The sequence below is a fragment of the Molossus molossus genome, unplaced genomic scaffold, assembly GCF_014108415.1.
Source record: "Molossus molossus isolate mMolMol1 unplaced genomic scaffold, mMolMol1.p scaffold_m16_p_12, whole genome shotgun sequence".
Taxonomy (NCBI): Eukaryota; Metazoa; Chordata; class Mammalia; order Chiroptera; family Molossidae; genus Molossus; species Molossus molossus.
The window spans coordinates 14,488,565-14,506,104 of NW_023425347.1; positions in this window are offsets into that span (position 1 = coordinate 14,488,565).

Sequence of the window (17,540 nt, forward strand, 5' to 3'; positions counted from 1 at the left end):
ATGTAAATTCTTCTAATCCATGCACGAGGTATATACTTTCACTTTTTATGTCTTCATCTATTTTTTTTTCAATGTCCTGTAGTTTTCTGCAAACAGGTCTTTTACTTCTTTGGTTAAGTTTATTCCTTAATATCTTAATTTTTTTTGTTGCAATGGTAAATGGGATTTTTTTTAGTTTCTCTTTCTGTGTGTTCATTATTGGTTATAAAAATGCCATCAATTTCTGGATGTTGATTTTGTATCTTGCTACTTTGCTTAATTCATTTATTAAATCGGGTAGTTTTTTTGTTGAGCCTTTAGGGTTTTCTATGTACAATATCATGTCATCTGCAAATAATGACAGTTTTACTTTCCCCTTTCCAATTTGAATCCCTTTTATTTTTTCTTCTTGTTTGATTGTTGTGGCTAAGACTTCCAGTACTATGTTGAAAAAGAGTGATAAAAGTGGACATCCCTGTCTTGTTCCTGTTCTTAAGGAAAAATTTTTTAGTTTTTGCCCATTGAGGATGTCATATGTGGACTTTATTATGTTGAGATATAATCCCTCTATTCCCACTTTGCTGAGAGTTTTTATCAAAAATGGATGCTGAAGTTTGTCTAATACTTTTTCAGCATCTATTGACATGATCATATAAGTTTTATCTTTTATTTTGTTTATGTGGTATATCACATTTATTGAATTATGAATATTGTATCAGCCTTGCATCCTTGAAATAAATCTAACTTGGTTATGGTGTACCATTTTTTTGATACATTTCTGGGTCCAATGTGTTAAGATTTTGTTGAGGATTTTGGTGTCTATGTTCATCAGAGATACTGGCCCATAGTTTTCTTTCTTTGCAGTGTCTATATCTAGTTTTGGAATTAGGATTATGCTGGCCTCATAAAAAGAGCTTGGAAGTCTTCTTCCTCTTGACATTTTTGGACTCGTTTGAGAAGAATAAGTGATAGTTCCTTGAATGTGTGGTAAAATTCCCTGTGAAGCCAGCCAGACCAGGGATTTTGTTTGCTGGGATTTTATAGATTACTGCTTCTATTTCCTTGTTATTTGTCTGTTCATGTTCTCTGACTCTTCCCAGTGGAGTTTGAGAAGACTGATTCTAAGAATTTGTCCATTTTGCTTTATGTTGTCGAATGTATTAGCATATAATTGTTCATAGTAATTTTTACAATCTTGTATTTTTGTCATGTCAGTTTTTACTTCATTTCTTTCATTTCTGGTTTTATTGATTTGAGCCCTCTCTCTTTGATTCTTGGTGAGTCTGGCTAAAGGTTGATCAAGCAAAGCTTCAGAATGTACATCCTTCTCAAGTGTACATGGGGCATTCTCAAAGATAGACCACATGTTAGGACACAAAGTAAGTCTCTACAAATTCAGGAAGATTGAAATCATATCAAGCATCTTCTCTGATCACAATGGCATGAAACTAAGTATAAATTACAATAAAAACATTCAAAAACATTTAAACACCTAGAGGCTAAATAGTATGTTTTTAAACAATGAATGGGTTACTAATGAGATCCAGAAAGAAATAAAAATTTCCTGGAAACTAATGAAAATGAACACACAACACAAAATCTATGGGACACAGCAAAAGCAATCCTGAGAGGGAACTTCATAGCACTATAGGCCTACCTCAAAAAAAAAAAAAAAAAAAAAGAAAAATTTCTAATAAACTATCTAACCTCACAACTTAAAGATTTAGAAAGAGAACAAAAAGAAAAATACAGAATTAGTAGAAGGAAGGAAATAATAAAGATGTGAGCAAAAATAAATGACATAGAGATTTAAAAAAATACAAAAGATCAATAGTTAGCTTAACATTTAAAAATGATTTATAAATTCCACTGAATTATTCATGAATATTATAATTTAATGATCGATTGATTGTAAACTATAAATAGCTGACTGATTTTCCTGCTTCAAAAACTTAAGTGTTATGACAATGAATAACATAATACTGATTAAGAAAATATAGTTAAAAGATAAAAATCATTTGTATGAACCAAATACTTTTTCTCTGTGTGACTTCATATATATTTCTTAATATTTTAAGTCCTCTCTCTCTGAAGAAGTAATGTGATTTTCAGTGTGTCTTTAACACCATATAATTTCATAAAATTTAATGTAAAATTATTGCAGTTAACAAAAAATTATTATGAATTTTAAATGGTCAATTACTGAGATATATAGGTTCTCACTAACCATTTTGGTCTGTGTGGAATAGGTATTTTATAATCAAGAGAGATAATATTATTTCAAGGGTCCATTGGGTGTACTGAGGATAAACAGGCCAATTTCCCCTGATATCTTGGCCATGAGACCAGCTTTCTCCATTCTCTGTTAAGCCATGATTCTCCTTTTTTATTTCCTTTATCTGAGCTTAAAACAGAAATAAATAAATAAAAAGAAAAGAATATCTAGACATTTCTTACATACTATGGCTAGATTCTAAAAAAAAAAAATTATCTGCAGTATTTGAGTTCCTACTGATATGCCTACTGTACTATAATTACATGTTTAAAATCTATAAATCTTAAAAATTTAAGGTTTTAACCTTCACTATAAATAAAAATCAAGACATTTAGTTATCAGCAAAAAAATAATTTTAACTACTAACCAAGAATCTAGCTATAGTAATGCTTTCTCTTAACTCTTCCAATTGTCCAGTACCATCTTCAATTTCACTTTATTGAATGCTGAATGAGTAGTTTCTTTTAGGATCTGATCAATAGCAGGATGGACAAAGCTAAACTTCAAACAAAACTTTTAAAATCAGTCCAATGATAAAAGAAACAAATAAAATGCATTTAATGAAAATGCACTTTAATTTGTAAAGAAATACATTTAATATGTGTCATGCTAACCTTAAGTATAATTAAAGGTAAATTGCAATTATTTTATAGGTAAGCTCTTAGTCCTTAAAATATTTCCAAGCAAATGAATGAATACTGAAGCTCCCATTTGCCTTCCCATCTATGAGAAAACAACCAAAGTACAGATAGCATGATTGCTCTTTCCAAAACTTCCCTTGCCCGGTTTGAACAAGACAGAGAAAAATAAATATGTAAAGAAATCCAAATTAGTATCTCATTTAGGGGCATGAGAAATAATTTCTCAGTTAAAATAAAATGTTCTTGAAATACATTTCAATAAAAATTTTCATATTGGAAAATTGAAAAATAGCTTTTCTTGACATACATTTTAATAAAAAATTTGTCTTGTAAAATGAAGATCCTCATTGCGTCTTTGGGAAGTGCCTTGGTCTTTGGATAAAGAAAATAACGAGTCACACTGAAAAGGATATGTAAACACTAAGGTAATGTAGTAGATGACAAGAACAAAAGCTGTTAACTCTGTTTTCTACTTCTAACAGACAGGCTAATCAGTTGTAATTAAGAGGCAAAGTAGCAGTCTAATAAACTGCACTTGTCACCAGTTGTCATCTTAGTGATCACTTCACACCTCCATCAGACTGACAGCAACCCTTCAAGTACCCTAATAACGCCACTCCTTGGAGCAGTGGTGGATTAGGAAAGGGATAATGGATTGCTAAGGCTTTAATGAAGTGGAGGGTAAGGAGATGAAACCTCCCAGCTGGGGAGGTCTGGGGTACTAGGAGGTGGATAGAGACTTGCAAGAGTAAACTGTAATTAAGGTTTTGGTTAACTTTGCTTTCCTGTATTTGAATAAATAAAGTTAATTTAAGAGCTGTAAGTCTTTTCTTCCAACAGAGTTTATTCTTATTCTACTTTGCTTTTTCTGACATTCATAAAGAAATCTTTTTAGTTAATCCCTACCTTGAGCTTTTTGTTTGTTTTTGATAAATTACATTTTCATTTTAACTTATTCCATTTGCTTTTTAAATATTTGTTTTCTCCAAGTTATTTATATAAAATATATTATAAGAAAATATGGAATCAATGTTTTCTTTTTCACCACTTAGAATAGTTTTGTGTATGAACATTAAACAATAATAAAAGCAGTTGTAATTTTATCCACCTTATGTCACATCATTTGTTGACTGTAAGAGGCAACAGGCCTTATATAAATAGAAGAAAATACATGCAATCTTCATATGAGCTTTATAGAATAAGCCAAAGTAACTGTTAAATTCTTTTGCAGCCTTGGATAGTTTGTAAAGGGTATCCTTTTAATAGCCAACACAAATGCACTTTTTAATGTGTTAATGTTTCAAGCAATTGTTTTTTAGCATTGGCAAATAAAAAAATGAATTATATGCTGTGAGCTAAGTATCCATGCCCAAATACACATAAAGTGTGTGGATGGCTCCTACCATCTTTCCTTGCTAACAGGACAGGGTGTACCATTACTGACTCAGGCTACAAAGAATAGGATTAATCAGTCAATCCCATCCTTTGCCTTGGGCTTCATTTCATTAACATGGCCCTAGACCAGAGAAACTATATTGTTTTAGAAATAAATGTGATCATCTCCTTTGGTTATATAGTCCAGTAGTCAATAATTCTCCATTTCCCATTAATCTGAGGCTAGGGATTATTTGTGTGGACGTAGTTATTACTTTATATGCAGTCATTACAGGAGAATACATTTTTTGTTTGGTTGAATCAAAACCACTGCAGCTGCAAAAGTAAGCTCAGTAACTCAGGATATTTATGTATTTATCTATCTATCTATTTATTTATTTATTTTTGGGTTTGTTGTTCTAAGCAGAAACACCTTTTATCATGACTCTTTTAATAAGAATTCACTACACAGGATCTTGCAGCCAGAGGACTTAAGATGCATAACAGCTTGCAAAACATTTTAGAACTCTAAGACTTTGGTAATCTCATGATATTTGGGTGTCAAGATGTTATAATTCACATTTTTCTTTTGAAAGTCCACTCGTAGTATCCAAATAGACATTAAACTGTCCTACCATACAAAAGAGAGGGATCCTTTATTTTTTTGACTCGGCTTCTCACTGACTGGCTGGAGGATGATGTAATATTTCAGGTGTTTTATAATTTGAACCAAATTTCAAAATATTTTTAAGAATTAAAGATATTAGAATCTATACTTCAGAAATCAAGTCATTCATTTCCATTATTGTCAAAAATGTCAGTTTATCCAGTAGGGTGTGACAGAATCTGTGTAGCCGTTATCAGTCCTGTTAGGACTAATGAGACCTCATTTTTTTCTCTAAAATCAAATCCATGGGGCAAGTGGTAGTGTGTTGATGAGATCCTCTTTTCAACTTGGTTATTTTAAAATGAAGTAAGAATATTTCTCACCACCCAAGTGCCCCCTTTATTCTTTTCTCCAGAGCCCCACTTAAAGGATACCCTACATGTATAGTATTAAAAGAACAAGGTCAACATCTCACCAGCTTTTATTTATTTATTTTTCTTTTGTGTTCAACAGATTGTTGTCCACACAATGCCACACTTGAGGAACATGAGCCTCGCTGCCTCTTAAGATGCCTCGCTGTGAAATATTACAATAGCAAAAGGCTAATATATGCATCCACGGGGCAGAGGGGGCCATTTCAGTTCACATTTCACAGCGCAGTAATCAATTCATTGGTTGGAAAAAAAGGAAAACCACGAAGCCTGCTCGTTCCTCGTTCCTCGTGCAGCTGCAGCAGGCAGGAGCTGAAGCATATGCCTGTCTGAAAGAGGAGGAGGGGTCAAGGCCTCTCAGGAGCAGCCACACAAAGAAAGCCAATCTTCACCACAAAGCGTGGAATGACTTAAACACTCTATTGTATTAAATATGAATGAGTCCTCATTGTGGGGCACAGTGTGTGGGGACCCATGGTGTCCTCCCATTAGCCACATGATTAACCAGATTACACTGGGAAGCCACTAAGGTAAATAAGGCGAGCCTTCTGTCACTTCCTCCCCCAGGCCTGGCCAACAAGGGGCCGAAGAGTTGGACCCTTTGTAGTCAACAGGGTGAAAAGAAGAAACAGCCATGAATGTCATGCTTGGTAATTAAAAAAAAAGAGAAGAGACAGACAGAGAGAAAGGAAGTTGTCTCCAGGGACCATCTATGAGAAACAGTGTGAAAACATCTTTCTGATCAACTAACATGTTGGTATTGTTCTCTTTGACCACAAAGAATTAATCTAACCCTCTCCTAAATGGGGTCCTATATTCCCTTTTGTGGTCAGGAAGACAAAAAAAAAAGAATTAAGACTGCCTGATTCTGCTCATTAGGGGTGAGACCTGATTATTCTGTGTCTACAAATCTGCCAGCCAGTTAACTGAGCTTCCTGCATCCTCCCGGTGTGGGTCTCCCTTCTACTTCCATCCACACCCTCTGCCCGTTCTGGGAACAGATCAACGTCCGCAGGTAATTGGTTTATGGAAATGACACCAAAGTTACAATTCTCTTAGTAGCGTGTGATTTAGGGAAAATTTATGGGAAACACTGGGGGCGCCAGTGAGATAAATATGCCTTACCTGAGTTCAGACCTGGAAATTTAAATATCTGATGTATAAAATATTTTGTAAAATATTTTTTACCTTATTGATGTATTATAAAAGTTAAATATTTAAATGATAAATATTTCTAGAGGTTAGTTATTACTTAAAGACAAAGTTGGACTATTAGTTGAAAAAGTGATTTTCAGTGCCTTTTAAAATGCCATAGATAATAGTGCTACAAAATGGAATATTTTGGTAAACTAATGTAATGATGTATAAATTGATAAACAATAAAGACTATTTTGGCTAACCTTAGTAATTTCAAATTAAAACATGTTTTAAATAAGTAGGGAGAAAATTTCTGTTGGCTAAACCTTTTAAACATAGTATTGTTACAAGTAACCATTAATTTATTTTTTAATATAATTTTGTTTGCCTCAAAGTTGCTTTATAATTAAAGATATAAAAATAATTAGTTCTCTTTCAAATTTTTAAATTGGAATTGATAACCCCTCTCTAAAAAGTTTATAACAACTATGTAAAATTTAAGTCTATATAATATATATATATGTATATATATATATATAAATAAAAGATTTCTAAGCTTTCTTTGAGAGTAACATAAAATATAATAATAATTTGAAGACCTTTGGGGTTTACAAAAATATATATATTAAAAATTATCAAAGAAATTTATCAATTTAAGAAAATAATAGAGCTGTTGTTAATTGAATAATACATTGTCTGAGGCCACTCAATAGTTTTCATTTCATCTATCAATTCTGGCTTGAAGACAATCTGAAATTTGAGGAATTCTGAAGTGCAGGTTTCCAGAAAAAACATTATATCAGAATGAAGGGAAAAGTAAATATCGAATAGCTCTCTGTTGTCAGTAGGCTTCTTAAAATTTGAGATACTTGTTACCTCAGATCTTGCCTTTAGTTTCTTGTACCTGGAGAACAACCCAAATGATAAACGATTCCAGTCATCATTTCTCTATCACTAGATGAGAAAGAGGTGAAAATTTCTCTTTCTTGGTTTGTGCAGAGTTGTGTTAAATAAGGTTTGAATAATGAATGAGATATTTTTCAACCTCAAATTTCATATGTTTGGATATGGAGAAATAAAAAAATTGAAATGATAAACTATGATGTTGCTATATGTCGTTCATATTTAATATACTTTTTGATTTCCAGTTATATCACCAATGGCATAAAAATTCATGTGTTATTAAAACATTTGTCAGTCCTTATGGAACCTTTCATTCTCTAAGATTCTGAATACTTGTTTTATTTATAGCTAGGATTCCAATCATTTATCAGGTAAGGAATTTTGCATTTAAATTAAAATTTTTTTCTTGTAAACAATGACAAATTTTCATTAAGCAAATTAAGTAAAAAACCTAAAGTTCAGCATAATGATTTTAGCTTTTTAAATTATTTTGTCTCAATTCTGCAAGGCTATTCTATGCAGCCAAACGAACTAGATTTTCTTCGGAGTGAGGGACCATGACAATTTTGTGCTTTGTATTTAGGTCTCTTTTCAAATGATTAATGTAGAAGAATCTTATTTAAACCTTGTCTTTTGGGGGTGAGAAATAATGGTATTCCATAGGCTTTACATATCATTGTGAAAAATGAAGAGTGCATCACTATACATAATGGGAACTGGTTTGAAATTTATAATAATCAAATTTCTAATAGAATAAGGTGTTTACAATAATAGTTCCTTTCTTTCCAGTAGTATTTAAAATTGGATATTTTTCCAAATCTCTGATAGTAAAATATTCAGGCAGTACAATAGAAAATTTAATAGGAAATTATAAAGTTCTACAGCTAGTTCTGGTAGCTTAAGAGTCAATTCTTCAGAAACATTTTAAGATAAGTTGTTTAACTTAAATCTTATACTTATTTTATTAATTAAAATTGATATTTAAATAACATCTAAATTAAAAGGTATAAAAATTATTTTCATGGAGTAATTTTTTTCTTTGAAAAACCTTCATATGGGGTAACTTGCTGGTACCAACGTAATGGGTTCTAACCAAAGGATGTGTTTACTGAGGTAAGCTCATATTCAGCCTCTATACACCATCATTGTTTATTCCTAGGATTATCCTATTTCAAGTTATTAATCCACAAAATAGCATAGCTATAACAGAAATAAAAACAAACTTAAAAATACCGAGATTCCATACTAACATTTATTTTTATACTTTAATTTTAAACCTCGGCCAGTCCCTGTCAATTTGTGCACAGTTTTATGTATTTTAATTATGGAATTGATACAATATTATATTCTCTTTCTGTTCATATTTTATATGGTTACATAGACTTTCAATGAATGCTTTATGTTTTGTCTAATATTCTAATACATATATGCCCAGTGTCCATTTTATGGTTACACACTGAGGTTATTTCCTCTTCATTACTTCCAGTATTCCAATAATTCTTTTTTAAATTTTTTTTAACTGCACCCGAGGACATTTTTTGTATTTATCTTCAGATAGAGTGGGAGGGAGAGAGGGGGAAAGAGAGAAAGATAAACATTCATGTGAGAGAAACACAACGACTGGTTGCCACCGACATGACCCCAACTGGGGTTGGGGACAAACTGCAACCAAGGTACATGCCCTTAGTGGAAACCAAACTGGGGACGCTCTGGTCCAAGGGCCAATGCTCTAACCACTGAGCCCAACCAGCCAGGGCCCAATAATTCTTATGTAAAGAATTGCAATGTGAGTAGCAGCCCAATCAGAGTCAAGATATAACCCCAGCAACAGAGGCTGGGGAGCAGATATCCATCCCCAGGCAACAGAAGCATAGACCAGTAGCTGAGACCCATCCCCCAAAATACAGCAAAAGCTGAGCAGGAGTTCAGTCCCACAGGGCAGCAGCACTCCCCAGCCCCAGCGGTGGGACCTGGGGCTCCACAGAGACCTGTGCAATCCAGTAGTTCACAAGTACGGTGGGAAGCTGAAGACCCAGAGAGACTGGTGCGATCCAGCTGCCTGCCCAGGGGAACTTCAGAGTGCAGGGGCACCAGAGAGGCCTGTGCGACCCAGCAGGGACTGTGCTATCCAGTTACATAGGAGACGTGCTGGGTGCTGGGGCACCAGAAAGGCCTGGGCAACACAGCTGCACACAAGATAGGCTTAGAGGATGTGAAAATGGAGGCTGAGTGAATAGAAGCTACAAACGGGAATTACAACTAAAATAAAGACAAATCCTCAGAGAAAAGCAACAGAAAAGCAGCAGGACGGGACCATATAATCAGAGACACTGTAGGATCTGTGGAGGCGCGAGAGGGTGGTGGGCTGTGAGCCCACGGATAGCAGCAGTCTTAGTTGAAAGCAGCACCCTTGGGGAATAAAAACCAAGCCCATTCCACAGCACAGAGAGCCTGAACAGAGTGCTAAAATAGCCACAGCCACTCATCTGTGGTCTACTGCAGAGGGAGGGGAGAGTGGGCTGGAACTCTGTGAGAAAAACCAGGATTTGGAAGGCACTCAGAGTTTTTGCTGAGTTGCAGCCACAAAGGACAGTTGCCAGTGTGTTCCTTCGCAGAGCTGTGGGGAAAAGCAGCAGCCCCTCCATCAGAGATCCAACCTTTCCCAGATGAGGCAAAGAAATGCAAATTGAGGTTCACTAATAACCAGCATCTATCCTGTCCTCTGGAAATCCTCTTATGCAGAACACCAGGGCTATATTCCAATGCACCAAGTAACTGAGACTACTAGCCACCAGGAAAAAGCTAGAGGATAACTGAACCTTTCCTAGGCTTGCGAATCTACGCAGGAAAGTAAACTTGACAGTGGTGTTTAATGTGGGCCGACCCAGTCTCATCCACCCCAGTAGAAAGAGCCACAAACAGCAGAACACCAACACCCACAGGAAAAATTTGGCAGGCTCAAAAACCCACTGAGATAACAAAATGGGGAAACAACAACAACAAAAAAACAAATTCCAAATGAAAGAACAAGAGAACTCTTTCAAAGATGAGATCAATAAAATGCTAAGCAAATTATCAGAGGTAGACTTCATAACCATGATCTTGAGGAAGCTCAACAGCATGAGTAAGGACATCAGCACTATAAGTAAAGATATAGAAAATTTGAAGATCAACGAAGTGGAAATGAAAAATGACATACAAGATATAAAGAACACATGGAAAGGACTAACCAGCATAGTAGAGGAAGCTGAGGACCGGATTAGTGAATTAGAAGACAGGGTAGAAAAAAATCAACCAAGCAGAAAACTAAAAGGAAAAAACAATTAAAAAACAGGAAGACAGCTTAAGAGAACTGTGGGACAACTGGAAATGTAATAACATTCACATCACTGGAGTCTCCGAAGAGGAAGAAAATGGGCAAGTGTTAGAGAATATATTTGAAGAAATAGTGACAGAAAACTTTCCTAACTTGATGAAGGAAGAAGGGATTCAAGCTCAAGAAGGACAGAGAGCCCCAAGTAAGAAGAACCCAAACAGGCTCACACCAAAACACATAGTTATTAAAATGCCAAAAATTAAAGACAAAGAGAATCCTAAAGGCATCAAGAGATAAACAACAGGTTACCTACAAAGGAAACCCCATAAGGCTCTCAACTGACTTCTTAACAGAAACACTACAGGCCAGAAGAGAATGGCATGAAATAATCAAGGTCATGAAAAACAAGGATCTGAATCCACGACTACTCTATCCAGCAAGGCTATCATTCAAAAAAGAAGGTCAAATAAAGAGCTTTCCAAACAAACAAACAAAAAAAGGCTAAGGGAATATATTAACACCAAACCAGCACTGCAAGATATGCTAAAAGGACTGCTGTAATTAGCAGAAAAAATGGGAAGAAAAATATAACCACACTAAACAAAAATGGCAATAAATAAGTACATATCAATTATCACCTTAAATGTGAATGGTTTGAATGCTGCCATGAAAAGACATAGAGTAGCTGACTGGATAAGAAAGCATGACTGACATATATGATGTTTACAAGTAACCCACCTCATAACAAAAGACTCACATAGGTTTAAGGTGAAGGGATAGAAAAAAAATCTTTCAAGCAAATGGAAAGAAAAAAAAAAAAAGCTGGGGTAGCAATACTCATATCCAATAAAAGAGATTTCAAAATGAAGGCCATAACTAGAGACAAAGGCCACTACATAATAGTGAAAGATCTATCCAACAGGAAGATATAACCTTGATAAACATATATGCACCCAATTTTGGAGCAGCAACATATATTAAAAATCTTTTGGAGGACTTCAAAGAAGAAATCAACAGCAATACAATCATAGCAGGGGATTTCAATATCCCACTGACATCACTGGACAGATATTCTAGAAAAAAATTAAGAAGGAAACACAGACTCTAATTGAAGCAGTAGATCAAATAGATTTATAGTTATCTACAGAGAATTATACCCCATAACCACAGAATTCACATTCTTCTCAAGTGCACATGGGACATTCTCAAAGACAGACCACATGTTAGGGCACAAAGTCTCTATGAGTTCATGAATATTGAAACCATATCAAGCATCTTCTCAAATCACAATGATATGAAACTGAAATCAATTTCAACAAGAACATGCAAAGACATTTGAAAACATGGAGGCTAAATAGCACGTTATTGAACAATGGAGTTACCATGGAGATCAAGGAAGAAATTAAAAACTTTCTGGAAACCAATGAAAATGAACACACAACAACACAAAATCTATGGGATGCAGTGAAAGCAGTTCTGAGAGGGAAGTTCATAGCACTACAGGTCTACCTCAAGAAACAAGAAAAATCTCTAACAGACTATCTAAACTCAAAACTCAAAGAACTAGAAAGCAGCAAAAACAAAACCCCAGAGCAAGTAGAAGGAAGGAAATAGTAAAGATAAGACCAGAAATTAATGGCATAGAGACCAAAAAAACAATTCAAAGGATCAATGAAACAAAGAGCTGGTTTTTCGAAAAGATAAACAAGATTGATGGACCCTTAGCTAGACTCACCAAGAAACAAAGAGAGATAACCCAAAGGCATAAAATCATGTGAAAGAGGAGAAATAATAACTGACAGCACAGAAATACAAAGGATTGTTAACAGATATTATGAATAATTATATGGCAACAAATTCAACAATCTAAGCAAAATGGACAAATTTTTAGAAACACAGTCTCCCAAAACTAAACCGGAAAGAGACAGAAAACTTGAACAGTCCAATAACAACTAAGGAAATTGAAGATATAACCAAGATTCTCCCAGCAAACAAAAGCCCAGGCCCAGACGGCTTCATGGGGGAATTTTACTGAACATTCAAAGAAGAACTATTATCCAATCTCCTCAAACTATTTCAAAAAATTCAAAAAGAAGGAAGATTTCCAAACTTGTTTTATGAGGCCAGCATAATTCTAATTCCAAAACCCGAAAAAGACACTACAAAGAAGGAACGTTACAGGCCAATATCCCTGGTGAACATAGATGCCAAAATCCTGAACAAAATACTAGCAAATCAAATTTAGCAACATCAAAAAAATTATTCACCATGACTGAGTTGGATTCATCCCAGGGATGCAAGGCTGGTACAATAGTCGCAAATCAATAAATGTGATACACCACATAAACAAAATGAAACATTAAAATTATATGATCATATCAATAGACTTTGAAAAAGCATTTGACAAAATCCAGCACTCATTTCTGAAGAAAACACTAAGCAATCTGGGAATACAGGGATCATATCTCGACATAATAAAGGCCATATAGGAAAGACCTACAGCCAACATCACACTGAATGGGCAAAAATGGGCACAAGACAAGGATGTCCACTTTTGCCACTCTTATTTAACATAGTACTGGAAGTCTTAGCCACAGCAATCTGACAAAAAGAAAAGGGATCCAAATTGGAAAGGAGGAAGTGAAACAGTCATTATTTACAGATGACATGATACTATACATAAAAAACCCCGAAGACTCCATCAAAAATTTATGAGACTTAATAAATGAATTTGGCTAAGTAGCAGGATTAATGTCAAGAAATCAATGGCATACTTATACACCAATGATGAACTCACAGAAAGAAAAACCAAAAAACAATCCCATTTACTGTTGCAGCAAAAAAAATTAAGATACCTAGGAATAAACTTAATCAAAGAAATAAAGGACTTATTCACAGAAAACTGCAGGTCATTGAAAAAAGAAATAGAGAAAGATATAAAAAAGTGGAAGCACATACCTTATTCATGCATTGGAAGAAATAATATAATTAAAATGTCCATATTACCGAAAGCAATCTATAGATTCAATGCAATCCCCATCAAAAGAACAACATACTTCACAGAACTAGAACAGATACTTCAAAAGTTCATATGGAACAAAAAGAGACCTTGAATAGCCACAGCAATCTTGAAAAAGAAGAACAAAGTTGAAGGGATTACATTACCAGATTTCAGATTATACTACAAATCTACTGTAATCAAAACAGCCTGGTGCTGGCACAAGAACAGGCATATAGACCAGTGGAACAGAACAGAGAACCCAGAAATGGACCCAAGGCAATATGCTCAATTAATATTTGACAAAGGTGGCAAGAGCATACAGTGGAGTAAAGACAGCCTCTTTAATAAATGGTGTTGGGAAAATTGGATAGCTACATGCAACTTACACCATACACAAGAATAAACTCAAAATGGATAAAAGACTTAAATGTGACTCATGAATCCATAGAAATCCTAGAAGAAAATGTAGGCAACAAAATTTCAGTCATTATATGCAGCAGAATTTTCACTGAAACATCAGCTAAGGCAATGGAAACAAAGGAGAAAATGAACACATAAAACTACATCAAACTCAAAAGCTTCTGCACAGCAAAAGATACAATCATTAAAATGGAAAGGCAACCCACTGTATGGGAGACCATCATTGCCATTTATATATCAGATAAGGGGTTAATTTCCAATATATATAGAGTGCTCATACAACTCAACAAAAGGAAGACAAAGAACCCAATTAAAAAATGGGCAGAGGAACTAAATAGACACCTCTCCAAACAGGACATACAAATGGCTAAGAGACATATGAAGAAATCCTCAACATCACTAATCATCAGAGATGTAAATTAAAACAACAATGAGGTATCATCTCACACCTGTCAGAATAGCTGCCATCAACTAATCATCAAATAATCATCAAACATAGTTGGCAATGGTGTGGAGAAAAGGAAACTCTAGTACACTGCTGGTGGGAATGCAGACTGGTGCAACCACTATGGAAAACAATATGGTGTTACCTCAAAACATTAAAAATTGAACTTCCATTTATCCCAGTGGTCCCACTTCTAGGAATATACTCTAAGAAGCCTGAAACACCAATCAGAAAGAATATATGTATCCCCATGTTTGTAGTAGCACTATTTACAATAGCTAAGATCTGGAAACAGCCCAAATGTCCATCAGTAGATGAATGGATCAAAAAGCAGTGGTACATATACACAATGGAGTACTATGTAGCTGTAAGAAAGAAAGATCTCTTATCCTTTGAGATGACATGGAGGGAACTGGAAAGTATTATCCTAAGTGAAATCAGTCAAACAGAAAAAGACAAGTATCATATGATCTCACTTATCTGTAGAATGTAATAAACATAACAGTCTGAGGAATGGGGTAGTCCCAGAGACATGGAAGTGGGGTACAGACTGACAATCCCCTGAAGAGGGGGTGGTGGGGGAGAGATAAACCACAGAACTTATATGCATGTATGTATGAACAGTGGACAGGGACAACAATGCTGGGGACTGTGTGGGGAGGGAAGGGGAAGGGTAAATCAGTGGGGGAAAAAGGTGAAACATCTGTAACAAAAATAAATATATTAATTAAAAAAAAAGGAATTGCAATGTGTTTAGAAGAATCTTACTTCTTCCCCATCTATAGTAAGAAGGCCCTTAGTTTCACATATTAAACTTTTTATTAATTTTATATACCACATTAGAAACTCGTATTTTTTCACAAAGTCTTTAGTAATTTTCAATACTCTCTTCTCACTTTCTATAAATTCTATCACTTTCTGTAAAGAAAGCATGTAAGAAAAAAACACTACATTGTTCTACTTACTAGCTTTGGTTACTTCTTTGAGGTCATTTTGAATTTATTTGTACAACATTTTTTTATTATCCTATTCAAATAAAATTTAAAAATGATACCAGGCTTGAAACAAAGTCCCCCAGAAAACATTGAAAAATATTTCCTTATTCCCAAAGTTCTCAGTGTGAGACAACCTTTTAAGGACCTAGTCTGTGATTATAATATGATATAAAATATTCATAGTTCTATGATTATTGAAGTATATGTCTTGTAAAAATATGATTTCAAATTTGATTATTGAATATGAAGCTTCCAATGTGAAATAACATTCTATTCAAAGTAAAGTGGCATGTATTTTATCATTAAGCGGTATTTTAATAATATATGTCTCTTCTGTGCACTCACGGATCCCTTTATCTCAAGGTGTAAGAAGCAAGTTAGTTCTCTGGAGTATTGACGTGAGGTCAACATATGGCAAATGCAGGCCAATGATAGCTTGATCAATCTTGAGTATATTTTAGTATTTATAGGAGTAGCAGAAGTACTTTATGTTAATATTATGTGCATTTTTAGATTTCTGTATCAGAGTATTCTATGAGATAGTCACTATTACTATCCTTATTCACAGATTTGAAAAAAAAATTAATCTCAGAGAAATGTAAAATATTTTTCCAAAGCTACATGGTAAGTGATGAACCTGAGTTGAACCCAGATATCTCTAGCTCAGGGGCACATATACTTAAACGCTACCATACACTAGTAATGCAATGATTAAATCAACATCAGTGGTGACATTTAAGGTTATGTCTTCTAGATTCTGCTGTAGACTAAAGTGGAAAAGTTTGTAACAGACCAATGCTTCCTACAGGAACTATAGAAGCTACATTACATACAAATAATATCTGATAGAAGATAGTAAACTATCTCCAACACACTTAGGGTGTTACAGAATAAAATACCAGAGGGGGGGAAAAAGGTAGATCAGGGGGAGGGTAGCTGAGAAGTCACATTGAGAGTAATTTAAGGGAAAGCAGACTGGGGATGCTCAAGAGCAGTATGTGATTTGGGGTCACCCAAGTCAATCCAGACATAAGGGGCTAAATTCTCTAAGATAAAAGAGATAGAGTGAAGAACTATATTTCCTGAAAGTTTGAGTTGTACAAAGTAACAGCATAAGAAGGTAGGCAGAAGCAGATAAAAACAAAACAAAAAACCAAACCAAACCAAGCAAAAAACTAACAAGCAACCCAAAGTGAAGCTTTTGTTTGCTCTGTTATTTTTATGGTGCTATTTATCAATAGAGATCTATTTATCTCTCTCTCTATCTCTCTCTCTATATCTCTATCTATCTATCTATCTATCTATCTATCTATCTATCTATCTATCTATCATCTATCTATCTATCTTATCATCTATCTATCATCTATTTATCTCTCTCTCTTTCTACTTAGAGATAAGAAATCTTAACTTTATAGTTATACCTCTAATTCCAGTCCATTATCCTGGCCTTCCATCTGGTCTGCTACTTTTCCATTGTGTGACTCTCATTATTCTCAATATGTTTAGTCACTTGCTCAATCCCAGAATCTATTGAAAGTAGTTTCATTATTATAAATCCATACAAGGACAAAACAAATGTACTAACTAGATTTCAAAACATATTTTCTGTTCTTTCATTCTAGAGTATATAATTAAAGTATTGTGTTTGAAAGCTCCTTAGATTAGTTTTTATCTCTCCCCTTCAGTATGATTTTTTGTGCTTTTCACTTAAATTGTGCTCATTTGCCAGGAGGCGGCTGATCGATGTCCACTCTCATCAATGTTTTTTCTCCCTCTTCCTTCCTCTCTCTCTCTAAAAAAATAAAAATAAAAAATAAATCAATAAATAAAAAATTATTTAAAACGTGTTCATTTGCTTATGTTTGTGTTCACATCAGGACTTCCCCTATTTTTGTTGATTTCATTTTATTTTTTTGAAAATGTAAAATATAAAACTGGCTTCAGTATATGTCAGCAGTGTATTTTCTTTGGTAAAATATCAATTTAAAAATGTTTCTTTTGATAAAATTTTTATTT